The sequence below is a fragment of the Martes martes genome, assembly GCF_963455335.1.
Source record: "Martes martes genome assembly, chromosome: 17".
NCBI lineage: Eukaryota > Metazoa > Chordata > Mammalia > Carnivora > Mustelidae > Martes > Martes martes.
This window is the reverse complement of record NC_137905.1, coordinates 13,532,130-13,546,279: the sequence shown is the minus strand read 5'-3', so window position 1 is coordinate 13,546,279 and position 14,150 is coordinate 13,532,130. Positions and strand designations below refer to the sequence as shown.

The window sequence follows — 14,150 nt, the reverse complement described above, 5'->3', positions numbered from 1 at the left end:
CTTGAAAGAAGTTGCTATGGCTGATATCAAAGAGGTTACTCCCTATGTTCTCCTCGAGGATTCTGATGGATGGTTGGTTTTTATAAATATTTCACATTACCTTTTAAAAGAATATAGACTCTCAAGTGATTGGATGTGAAAGACCGTATGTTTATATTTGATCAACCTTATTGATTATATTGTTTAAATCTTTTAAAGCCTTATTAATTATTTGTATGATATAATAGTTTCTGATAGAATTTTATCAAACTCTTCCACTTTTTCATTTCTCCTTGTAATTATGTCAATTTTTTTCTCCATATATTTCAAAGCTATGTTAATAGGTGCACATAAATTCATGACTTTTATTTCTCCTTGGTATGTTATTCCCTTTTTCATAGGATACTGTGTATTTTAATTCCTAAATATGCTTTCTAACTTAAATTCTGTTTTGCCTGATAGTAATATTGCTACTTTAGCTTTCTTTCAGTTAGCATTTTCCAGTCCTTTGTTTTCAGATTTGTGTGTGTCTGTGTATTTGTTTTGTGTGTCAACTTAAAATCTCTTTTAAATAGCATATGGCCCAATTTTTAAAACTCTAATGATATACTCTGTCTTTTAATTGACAGGAATATTAGTTTCCTATTGCTGCTGTGACAAGCTTATTATCTTACAATTCTGGAGGACATTAGTCTAAAATGCATCTATAAGGTTGCATATATTTTTTGAAACTCTAGAAAAAAAATCTAATTCCTTGCCTTTTACAGCTTCTGGAGGCCACCAACATTCTTTGGCTTGTGGCCCCTTCCTTCATCTTCAAAGCCAGCAACAGACCATCTTCCCTCCTCCCTGACTTCTGCTTCCATCCTTATATCTCTGACTTTGACACTCTTGCCTTTTTCTTATAAAGACCTTTGTTACCACATTAGGACTATCCCAATAACCCAGGATAATCTGTTCATTTCAAAATCCTTAATCACATCTGGAAGCCCCTTTGACATGTGAGGGCAGCATATTCACAGATACCAGGGATTAGAACATTTTTAAAGGCCTATTATTCAACCTTCCATACCAAGACCTTTTAAAATTTATTATAATTATTGATGTATATGAACTCACTCCTACCCTGTCATTTCCCATATACTATTCTGGCTTTTTTCCTTCTTTATTTATTTCTTTTTCTGCTTTAAATTGTATTGATGAATTTTCTCCAAGCCCTCCTCCAACCACTACTACCTCTCATACATTTCCTATAGTCATTTGAAAGCTAAAGATCTTATTTTATTTAATTAGCTCTTTTTATATTGTTAAGAAATATCATATCTTTTTCTAACAATAATGAAAGAATGTTGGTCCTCCTCAAGAATAAGACAAGGACTCCATCACCCACTTTTTATATCTTGACCTTTCCCCTCTTCCATAATTTTTTTATTATTGTGTAGAATTTTGGATCTTCTCTTCTTTACCACAAAGTTGTTGATTTTTGTCAGTAATTAATTACTCACTGGTTAACAAAATTGTTTGCTGATTTTTCTTTATTCTTTTGTATCTCTCTGCTTCCTTCTTGGTTTGTATTTCTTTGTACTAAATTATATATCTCTAAGTTCTGTGCTATATAGAGGTCTCATAGTTTATGTATATTTGACTATATCTTGATTTCACCTATACTCTTGCACGATAGTTTAGCTAAGTATGAAATTCTATTTGACAGTATTTTTTCCTTTGAAGATTGATCTCTGGCATCAGTCATTGCTGATAAAATTCCATTGTTAGTCAGATTATTACTCCTTTATAGATCATTTCTTTTTCTCACAAGGTGCTTTTAAGATTGTGTTTTTATTCTTGGTTTTTGTAGATTTCTCTTTAAAGGTGTTGAAAGAGTTGACCTTTCTAAATACCGGAAAGTTTTGGCCATTATCTCCTCAAATGTTCTTCTTTGCCCATCCTTCTGTCTGTCTCCTTCTTTGAGCAAACTACACACACACACACATCCTAGTACATTACTACATGTCTATTTTTATTTCTCATCCATGTCTTTCATCTCTTCATCTCTCTGTGCTGCCTCCTCAGTAGTATGCTTTAGTTTACAGATTCTGCCTTTGATTTTGGCAAATTTAAAGTTTATCTCACCTATTTAATTTTTTAGTTAATTTCAGTGGCTATATTTTTCAATTCCAAGATTTATAATTGATTAATCATAAGCACTATTCTTGATTCATATCTGTTTTTGTTTCATAATTTTTGTTTCATATATATTATCCTATCCTGCATCTCTTTGAGGACCTCAGAAACACTTTCTAATCAATTTCACTTAATTCTATAGATTTATTGAGAATTAATTCATTAGCTGATTGTTTGTAACTGTCCTTCTTAGCATTTGGAATTTTAAATGATAGATTAATCTAGCATGAGGTATATTTTTTCTCATTCTCAGTAGTCTTGCCTCCTTGTCTAACATTTTCTTCATTTGCCTTAACCCTGAACAACTATCACAAGCCCGGAATCAAGTGTTGAGCCTTTTTCAAAACCCCATGGGGATACTGGAAAAATCAGATTCAGTCATTACACTTGACAATGGCTTGACGTAGGACCTGTCTACATGACAGTCTGTACTTCACCACTACCACTGGTACAACTGTGTGTGTATTGCCTTGGGAACATCACAGCTTTGCTCAGCCTTCTTTCAAATTCAGGGAAACTCTCTTGGCTGGGAACTCTAGCTCTTATTCCTTACTTCCTGAAAAAATCTTTTGGGCTTTCTTTTTGTCCCTCAAGTTTCCTTTTTGATTTTAGGACCTAGAGCCCAGGAGATCTGTGGCTTCAGGACCCTCTTATTGCTTCTGTTCCACACAATGTTAATCTTGTTTTGGAGTATAACTATACCTGGTTCTTCCTTGTTTCAAAATTGTATCTCTTTTTTCTATGTGTTAGAGTGAAGGTTGTGTTTCAAATATTGATTTATAGTCAGTTCTCTATACTAATTTTTATAGTGAGTACTTACAAAAGGGTGGTGAATTTTGTCTTCATTTGGCATAAGGGAGCAGAATTTTCTTATATCTTTGCTTTAGTTATGAGAAATCTATAAAAATAAATTCATGAGAATAGGTAAATAAGAGGATAACATTCTAGTTTATCATGGTGGGCATCTTTTCTTTAATACATGAATGTCATAGCCATTTTAAAATGGATTGTGCTTTTCCTGAGAGCCATTCCAGGGGACTTATTCAGTGACAAAAGAATACAAAGGACAATAATAAATATCAAGAAACTTACAGAAGCAAAGGATTGTGCTTGACAGAGAGCTGTGAGCCTCTTACCCTGACTCTCACTTGAGACTTCTTTTACTTTGGCAAAGCTAAATGTGAAACCCAGAAGACAGATTCCAGCAGGTCATACTGATTATAAACCACACTATAAAAAGGAAAGCTATCGATTGAATACTAGGTAACATGATGGGTCAGCACCTTCTCTGAATTTAGAATGACAGCTCTACTGATTGAATATGATTAGTTTGAATGTAAGCTAAGGCCAAAATGAAAGGCAGAGGTTTTGTTCATTTGTCAAATGAACAGGGCATTTCTGGATACAGGGTATCTAGAAAATAAAAGAAAAATATATGAGTTTCTTGCATGATTTGCAAGACTTTCCATCTTCATTCTGCCTGTTCCAACTCTTAATTAGCTTAAGCAAATTGTTTTTTCTAATTAATTATTATTCAGTTTTACAGTTAATGCTTGTCACCACAGAGGGAGATTAGGGAAAACTTCCTTTATATTGATCAGATGTATTTTTCTTTCCAAATTCTACTTTCCCTCCTCCATAAAAATTTATAACTTCTTCTCCATTACCAGCGGCATCATGTACTCAATCATTGTGGACTAAATGTTTGTGTCCCTCCAGAATTCATATGTTGAAATCATAACCCCCAATATGATGGTATAAGTAGGTTAGGGGTTGGGGAGGTAATTAGGTCATGAAGGTGGAGTCTTTATGAATGGGATTGGCACCCTCAAAAAAGAGACCCCAGAGAGCTCCACTCTTTCCATCATGTGAGGATACAATGAAAATAATGGTTGTCTATAACCTGGAGGAGGGCTCTCACCAGGACCTGACCATTTTTATGCTCTGATCTCAGACTTCCACCCTTCAAAACTATGAGAAATAAATTTCTCTTGTTTATAAACCACCCAGTCTATGTTAGAGCAGCCTTAACTAAGATACCAGCTCATGTCACTTTTAAGGGATGGCTATCATTGTCATTATCAACAAAAGAATTTATTCTGGGGCACCTGGGTGGCTCCGTGGGTTAAGCCTCTGCCTTCGGCTCAGGTCATGATCTCAGGGTCCTGGGATCAAGTACTGAATCGGGCTCTCTGCTTGTCAGGGAGCCTGCTTCCTCCTCTCTCTCTCTGCCTGCCTCTCTGCCTACTTGTGATCTCTCTCTGTCAAATAAATAAATAAAATCTTTTAAAAAAACTTATTCTGACTATGCACGGAGAGCAGACAGTAATATTCAATAACAAGCTAGTATAAAATGAAATAAACACTTTTATATAATGAAAAAAGGCAAGAAGAGATGTGATAAGTAGTATGGTGTAAAGGTTTATTAATAGTATGAGATCACCAACACACTTATGTCAAGATTATATAATGTTTTTCAGGAAGAAAATCATACTCTTTCTTAGGCCCATTTCCTCTTCCCTGTCATAAGCAAAAAAGACAAACTGGAGGGGCATAAATGACATGGGAGAGCTCTTCGTAGGATGGCACTTGTGTCTTTTTTGGAGACATCTGTGATGAAATTGTTGTATGCAGCATTAAGTTTCATACTTTGGAAGAAAAAAAATCCCTCTCTGGAATGTTAGTACATTAAATTGGAATGTGTCTGAGAGGGAAGTGCAACATTCTCAGAGGGCAGGCATGGTCATGTGTCACACACAGTTGTCTAACATATGGTAGTCACTCAACAAAGAGTTGTTTAATATATGAGTGTTGAAGTAGTATTCCATACTATCAAGAGTAAGGATGTTGTAGTGAGGCAGATCTGGAATGGAGTCCTAATTCTACCTGTTCAAACTCTGGGAAAGTTATTTACCTTTCTGAGACTGACTCCTTTCCTTTAAATGAAACTAATAATGGCATCTAGAAGATTAAACATGATAATATATCTAGAAAGTGCCTGGTGAAAATAAGCATTTGGCATTCAATAAATGCTAGCTTTGATTATTAATGTTGACAGCCAAAAAGATCTAGGTGAAATGACTTATGGAAAGACTTAAATCTTTATGACACTATATCTTAAGATTCTTTATATTATTTCCTTAGATAAGAAAGAGAAATAAATAAGGCACACTCAGAGAGGCCCTAAGATTTCAAACGAACTGATCCATATAGTACAGAGCTCTGTGAAATGGGAGCTTTAATGCTGCCTTTTCCCTCACTTTTCACTTGTTTCTCTAAATTTTTGACAGTGAAGCCTTCTTATAAAATAGAAAATATTTGTATTAATGAGTGCATATATGTTCTTCCATATCAAAGAAAAGAGGTTTATTAGAAAATAGGTTAGTATTTAGAAATTTCAAGTTCAATTGCTTTCTGATTCTCTATCTCCTTGGAGCTTATTTATTCATTTATTTGTATAGATGCTCCCTGAAATTTGTGTAAGTCATGTCTACATGCTTAGGAGCTGTCCTCTTCCCTTTTAGTTAACTATCTTCATGCTTTGTGTTTGATCTGACAATGTTCACTGAGTTTTGATAAGGCAGTGACTTTCAGAAAGGACATTACAGTCCTTGTTTAAAGATACATCCTAGTAACCTGAAAAGATTGTGGTACATATTACTCACAAGCGATGTAAATTACATATACCTGCCTCCCTCATGCATCCAAACTCAGCTGGCCTTAAAATTCTTACAGACTTTTTCCCCCACAAATGGGGAAATCAAAAGGTAGGGCAATTATTTGACCACTAAGAACTTTCAGCAGATCAGTGACCAACCACTTATTCAATCTACTATGCCAAACTACTTCCCTTTAAGAACAAGGAGAAAATCTGGGCAAAATTATGAGTTTAAAAGTATCAAAGCCAGTGACAAACAAAAAGAAAAAGGAAACCAAGAAATATATGCTCAGCATTTGTGACTGTTTTTCTTATGGAATCCCTGCAGAGGTTGAAAAACTAAAAAGAGCATTCAGCAAACTCACAGGGCTGTGAAGATAAAAATTGAAATCTGGACTTGCTAGAGAGATAAAAGTTGGAGAAGATTGGACTGGTAAAACTTTCAGACTTTTGGTTAGGACTCTAATAAAGCTACTTTACAAAAGTAAACTAGCACAGACCCTCATTTCAAATTATTTTAATCTCTGCCTGGATAAAGAACATCTAGAATTATTAGTTCTCCCCACGTCTTTCCCAGAAGCAAATATATATTACTCTCACCAAAGGAAGAAAACATTATTCTAAGCTTTAAATATTTTGTGTATCTACAGTTTTGGTATACAAAGTCTAACAGTTAATTTAAAAGTAACCAGGCATACAAGGAGATAAGACTACTGAACAGAAAACTACGATATGCTTAATGTGCTCAAGGCAAGATTTAAAATTTTGGTACAACTACAGAAAGTATAGAAGAGAACAAATGGAACTGATGACCTGAAAAATACAATTGGAATTAGGGACTCGGTGGATGGGCTTAACGGCTTATTAGATACAGATGAAGAGAGAATTGTGGAAGTGGGAGATATATCAGAAGAAACCACCCAAAATGAAAAGGGAAAGGAATAAAAGGATGAAAAATGTAGAAGAGTTGGTTACACAAACAAATGCACACAGAGGGTATGGTTATTGGACTGCCAGATGGTGCGAAGAGAATGGAGAAGAAGAGATCATGGCTGAGACATCAAGCCAGATTCAAAAAACATTATAAACATAAAGCAAGATGAATATAAAGAAAACCACATCTAGGCACATTATAGTAAAACTGCTTAAGACCAGAGAATAGGTATTAAAGGCATCCAGAGACACAAAGACTGTTTACTTGAAAAGGAATAATAGTAAACTGGCTGCTGAGTCTCAGGCACTGCTGAGGGCAGGCTACCACTGTGAAAAAAAGAGGACTGCTAGCAAGTCTTCATTCTGAAAGGCCCCCTTCTCCCTTAATCCCCAGCACATGAGCAGCAGATTGGAATATTCTCTGGGCAGTTTCACTAACTTCAAGGAAAGGCAGAAATAAACTGATAGTTGGGCATTTAAAATATCTGGTGGCCCTTGCTTGAGCACATACAGTTTTAGTGCTTCACAAGGACTGAATGAAGCTGCATCAAGAAAGCCTGTAATACAGCAGCAAGGAACCAGAAAACATGAAGTTGAGAACCTGGAGGAAATGAAGATAATACAGTGAGAAGAAAGCTTAAAATGATCATTAGTAATCTCAGGAAAATAAAAGATGGCTTTTCATCCATGAACAAGAACAGGTTGATATATTTTTTAAAGAAGCAATAAAATTGTCATAGAAGTTAAAAATACAATCACATAAGTTAAAATTTTGATAAAAGAATTGAAAAATAAAATTGAGACGCTATTAGAGAGTAGAACAACAGGAAGAAAAGCTAGAAACAAGGAGAAAAGATTAGAAAATTAAATGATTTTTTCAGCATTTTAAAGATACAAATAAGTAGTTCCAGGAAGAATAAATTTAAAAATGGAGGTGAGGAGATTATGCAAGGAATGTCTCCAGAACTAACAGAGAAGAACTTATGGAAACTTATGGAAAAGACTCATCAAAAATGCTGCATAATTGGTGAAAATAACTTATGGAAACTTATGGAAAAGACTCATCAGATATGCTGCATAACTGATGAAAATAAGCCCATTAGAGAACACACCTTTAAATTCCAGATGAAAAAGTATTAGTGCTCAAAAAAAAAAAAAAATCAGGAACCAGAGTGACCTCTAACTTCTAGACAGCAAACCTGGGGTGGAAAAAAGACTTTTTGAAGGAAAATAAATTTTAGTCTTGAATTCATCATCCAGCCACAAGATTAATCAAGTGTGGGGGTAGAATAAAGATATTTCAGGCATGCAAGATCAAAACATTTACCCTCCATGAATCATTCCTTGGGAAGGTACTGAAGAACATTCTCCACCAAAGTGAGGAAAACATGAGATCTGGGATACAGGGGCTCAGATATAGGAAAGAAACTCAAGGAATACACAGGGCCTGCTATGTGGCATTCTTAGGAGGCCAGCTGTGTTGCAGGCCTAGAGAACAGCCACTCCAGGCAAGGGTTGCAGAACAGATCGCTCCAGGAGAGATTTATCTCTAAGAAAATGCAGCTGATACAAAATCGGATGTTTCTGAAAGTACTGAGAGGACATTTACTCCTTTGAGAGTTTGGGGATGCGTCCATGATAGATACATTAAACAACAAGCAAAGACAAGACAATAACTCCTAGGAAAATAAAAGTTGTACACAAATGGAAATGTAATCGCAGTATGCTTTTCATAGCTCAGCTGTAAATAGTATTTGCATGCTCATAATAGTATAGGTTCTCACCAGAAAATAAATTTTAACTATATTTGGGTTAGTGGGGAGGGGGGAGAAAGTGATGGAGAGAGGAGAAGAAGAGAGCTGTCATTGTCTTCTGTAGAGAGAAGTAAATTGGTAATGCTCAAATTGTAAAGTTAAGAAGTAGCAGTAGATGCCTTAGAGGAACGCAAATACCAAAAGAAAATCCAAAAAAAATGGATAGCTGTTGCCTCTGTTAATGGACAAAGATGGGAATAGTGGGGAAGGGTGGGAGAGTAGGTTCAAGGGATTACTGTTTTTCATGTTTTTTTTCTTAGAACCATTTGACTTTGCAAATTATCTGCATGTGTACATTTCATAAAAATTTGAAAATTTAAATCTTGCTGCAGGAAAGTATTATGCTATTACCATTTTTGTAAGAAAATGTAGTATATATGTAAATGGGCTTTTTTTTTTTAAGTCATAAAAAATCTCTGGAAAGATATGCAGAAAACCACCAACAGTGGCTGCCTCTTGGGATGGCAGCTAGTTTCCATCAACAGACAGGAGAGAGAGAGAGAGATTCTTGACCCTTATGCTCATTTGAGTTTTACGCTGTGTACTTGTATTATTTACTTACAAAGAAAAACTTCTAAGAAATAAAGAAATCAGGAATGAAATGGAAGCAAGAGAGCAAACAAAGTTAAAATTACATGGGCTCTAAAGAGAGTGCCCATAACCTAACCTAAAAGGTTAGGACAGGTTCTTTATTCAATAAATACAAACGCATGTTTTCTTACCATGCAATTGACATTATCCTTGTAGAACAAATGGAGGAAGAAAAAAACCACTCACGATGCCACGAAGCATATAATCACTCTTAAATTTTCAGTGTATATCTTTTGAAACATCACTCTGTATGTGTATGTGTTTGTGTATTTCTAACCCCTCCCATGGGATAATAGTACTTCATTACCAGCTATTTTCACTCAACAATGAAGTGTAGTCACGTTCAATATGAATCATTAAGGAATATTCCGGTTCAGATCATTTCAGTGACTGATTTTATTTCATCCCTTGGCTCCACCACAGTTGATTCATTAAGCCCCTACTGATAAATTGTTTCCAGTTTTTCACCACCATAAACAATGCTCGTGTCCTAATTGCCGATCACATTCCTCACTGTTTCCTTAAACTGGGCTTCTAGAAATGGTCGTTTGGCATGAACATAACTAAAAGGCTTGACATATCTTATGAAATTATCTCCTAGAAAATTTATACCAATTTACATCCTGCCCCCAGCAGTGCTGAAGAATGTCACCGTCTCTCAGACCCTTGCCAGCATTTGGTTTATTTTTGCCAAATCTGGCAGATGAAAAAAAAAAAAAGTCGTATTGTAAGTGTTTCTTCAGCTTACTGGTAAGGCTGAATATTTTCATATACTTATTGCCAAAAAAAATTTTTTTAACACTTTCCCCATGCCTAGTACTGTGCTAACTGAAGAGAGAGGCATCAAAACACACAGGATGGTCTCTTTCTTCGAAGGGCTTACAATTTCAGAAGAGGAAATGAATACACAACCAATACAGTATTACAGTGCACTGTGTTATGATATGTAACCAGAGGGGAGGAAGGGATTAATTCTTCTATAAAACTTAAAGTGTTCATACATTAAACATTTGAGTGGAGACTGGAAGGAGGAGGAAGAGGAAGACAGGGAAATGGGGTGTGCGATCCCAGAGAGTAGCGTGGTTAAATGCAGCGATGACGTACAGTACCCTTGGGAAGGTTGGGTGAGCTGGCAGGGCAGAAGCCAGGGATACACACTGGAAATTGACAGTGCCTAGGAAGGAAGCCTGGAAAAGTGCACTGGGGCCTTCTTATGAAGAATTGGGAATAGATTCTCCAGACCAAAGGCTTCTGTCTGGTATTCCAGTCTTGTTTACAGGCTGCCATGTTGCAAATGGAGTAAGTGGCAAATATCCACCATGAACCCTAGAAATTACATGTAAAGTGTGTGTGTGTTTACATTTTCTGTGGTGGGTTTCCATAGCATTCTCAAAGGGAATAAAGGATTCGACACCACCGGTCCAGACCTTGGAGAGCCTTCCAGTATCTTCAGCAGGAGAGGAGCAGTATCAGGCCTGGGAGAAAGAACCCTGGCACTAATGTAGACTGGGGAGGACACGAGCAGGAAGGGGAACTGGATGTGAAGTTTTGATAGATAATGTTATTTATGGAGCTTTTACTCTATGGTAGACAACATGCTGGATGCTTGGCACCTATATTATTTCATCTTCAAACAGCACATTTAACAAATGAGGAAACTGAAATGGATTTTTTAATTAATCCCGGATCACGTGGCTACAAATGGCAGAGTCCATGGTTGACCACCAAGTCATGTGACTTCACAGCCCACTTTTGTAAACATTACCCTTCCCTGTCTCTCTTGTAAAGCCCCGGCACCATTTCTTTCGCGCTTCATCTCCTAATTCTCAGTTAATTATTTTAAGTAGCAAAGTGACTCATTTCAGGGAAGGAAATCAAATGAGTCGAGATAGCATTTAGCAGACGAAAAAGAGAAGGGCCTCTGTGACTGTTCATTGTCCTTATTCCACAAAGAATTGATCGTCTGCTGAGATAATAGCATTAGTCCAAAGAAATCCCTAGCTCTGCACATTGGTTCCTGTTGTTATTTGTGCCTTCTCATTCCATGGGAGGAAATTCTTGCAGACTTTAACTGGCAAACAAGTCATTTTGGAGAAAGCGTACAGCATTTTCTTCAAGCTCCACGGTCATTCGCACCATGGAAGAGGAAGTCTGCCTAAGTACATTCCCTCTCATTTATTGTTGAGATGACATGTGCAAACAATAGCGTTCACTTCTGCCTTTCGTGGCAAGTATGAAATACCTTCTGCCTTTCGTGGCAAGTATTAAATACACCATGAGGAAACTTGTAAAAGCTCTGACTGTATTACCTTGGGAGCTGAGCGCTGCCTAAGAAGTACGCTGATGCACTATTATCAGGTAAAAAGCAAATGTTATCTTCAGACGTGTGAAACCTCAGGGTGTCACACTCATCACCAGCAGGCACGGAATTCTGAATTGCAGAAGATCACCATCTTTCCATCTTTCACAATCCCGTGGGCACGCATGTACTAACCTTCTCTACGTGTTGTTCACGGGCTGCTCTAAGGACTTGGCCTTTTTACCCCCAATTCTCAGAAAAAACCAGAACCAGAGACAGCTATTGCTGAAGTTTAGATGGAAGGCTTAGGAAAGCTCATTTTTATCATTTTTGGAACAAATATGTGAAACCCTAAGGGCTCATCTGGTCCATTAAGGATAATCTCCCCACCTTTTTTGTTTTGTTTTGTTTTGCTTTGCTTTGTTTCAGAGGTAATTTAGTGATTCATCAGCTGCATATTTAACACCCAGTGTTAATCACATCCAGTGCCCTCCTTAATTCCCCTTACCCAGTCACCTCATCCTCCCACCAGCAACCCTTAGTTTGTTTCCTATAGTTCGGAGCCTCTTATGGTTTGTCTCCCTCTCTGTTTTCATCTTATTTTTCCTTCCCTTCCCCTATGTTCATCTGCTTTGTTTCTTAAATTCCACATGTGAATGAAATCATGTATTTGTCCTTCTCTGACTGACTTATTTCACTTAGCATAATACCCTCTAGTTCCATCCACATCATTGCAAATGCCAAGATTTCATTCTTTTTGATGGTCGAGTAGTATTCCGTGTGTGTGTGTGTGTGTGTGTGTACACTACATCTTTATCCATTCATCTGTCAATGGACATCTGGGCTCTTTCCACAGTTTGGCTATTGTGGACATTGCTGCTATAAACATTGGGGTGCACGTGCCCTTTCAAATCACCGTTTGTATCCTTTGGATAAATATCAAATAGTGCAATTGCTGGGTTGTAGCATAGTTCTATTTTTAACTTTTTTTTAAAAGATTTTACTTATTTATTTGACAGACAGAGATCACAAGTAGTCAGAGAGGCAGGCAGAGAGAGAGGAAGAAGCAGGCTCCCCATTGAGCAGAGAGCCCGATGCAGGGCTCGATCCCAGGACCCTGGGATCATGACCTGAGCCGAAGGCAGAGGCTTTAACCCACTGAGCCACCCAGGTGCCCCTGTTTTTAACTTTTTGAGGAATCTCCATGCTGTCTTCCAGAGTGAGCCCAATCCCTTTGAAGGGCTCATCTGATCCACTAAGGATAATCTCCCCATCTTAAAATCAGTGGACGTGGGACCTTAACTCCATCTCCAAAATCCCTTCATAGCTCTAGATTCACGTTTGATTAAATAACTGGGAAAAGATACTGTACACCAGGACACAGACACCTTGGGGGCCACCTTATAATTCTGCCTTCCACAGACCCTCACACGCTGCTTCTCTTCTGGCAAGGGTAGTGTCTGTCATATGCTTTCTTAGCATCCCTCTTTGTTTCCTCAGTTTTGTAATCTTATTATTTTTGGCAAATACCAGTGAGCCTATAATCATGTGTCATGTGGAGCATTTCATATTTTGGTGAAATGATGACGATGGCATCATTTGTGAGGACTTACTCTGTCAGACGCTGCTCCAAGTTTCACATGCGAGACCTCGCTGAAGCATCACCACGGTCAGCTCAGTGGGTGCAGCTGGTGTCACAAGCTCCAGATGAGAACACTGAGCCTGGGCATGGCTAAGTAACATGCCCAAGATCCAGTGGTTGGAAAGCAGTGGCGCTGGGACTCAAACCCACATCCCTTTCCTTCAGAGCCCTTCTTCCTAACCCATTTCCTTCATCTTACTCTATTGGGGTTTTGAAAGGTTGGGCAGTGTCCTCCATAGCTATGATGATCATCATTCATCCATTCCTTCTTCCATCAGAACTGCCATCTAATAACAGAAAATATCACATTTGCCAAGTCCCTCCTAGTAGCAAAGGACATCCCTAAAAGTCAAAGAGCAAAGAGACACAAGGGTGTTAGAGCAGTTTAAAGCTTGACTTTGGAGAAGAATAGTCCAGTACCTTAGAAGCTGGCATTTTTTTTTTTAATTTGACAGACAGAAATCACAAGTAGGCAGAGAGGCAGGCACAGAGAGAGGTGGAGGAAGGCTCCCCGCCGAGCAGAGAGCCCGATGTGGGGCTCGATCCCAGGACCCTGAGATCATGACCTGAGCTGAGAACAGAGGCTTAACCCACCAAGCCACCCAGGCACCCCAGCAGCTGGCATTTTAATGTGCCTTGTTCGTGAGTTCTATGATATACTCTGCTGCCTGGTTTTATGCCAAACATTGATTAATAAGCTTCATCAAAAAGAAAACTCACCAATTCAGCCCTGGAGAACAACTTCACATCTTCTTTCCAGTGTAGCCGACCTGTGTCAGCAGGATTCAGGATAGAAATGGTACCCATCCATTGAAAACTAATGTCCCCTGACTCGAAATAGCTCTTATGCTGGTGACACCCTATCTTCGTTGTGAACAGAGGATTGACCTGTGCTACTGGCTAGAGGAGGACAATAAATGGCTATAACAGGAGAGATGACACTGACAGAACCTTCTTCTGAAAGGCATTTGCTTTTTGATAAAAGAAGGAAAAAATGGCATTGATTTGTGCTTTATTTGTGAGCTGAGTCTCATAAATGAGTAAAACTCTGTA

The 14,150-nt window shown here is 37.8% G+C and overlaps 1 protein-coding gene across 2 annotated transcripts in view; it reads left to right on the top strand.

The window, feature by feature from the left end:
• The window catches only part of HYDIN (HYDIN axonemal central pair apparatus protein), a gene marked incomplete at both ends in the record, with an annotated part of 302,437 nt that overhangs the window by 121,123 nt on the left and 167,164 nt on the right, over positions 1–14,150 (top strand). The gene's annotated exons all lie outside the window — the stretch shown is intronic.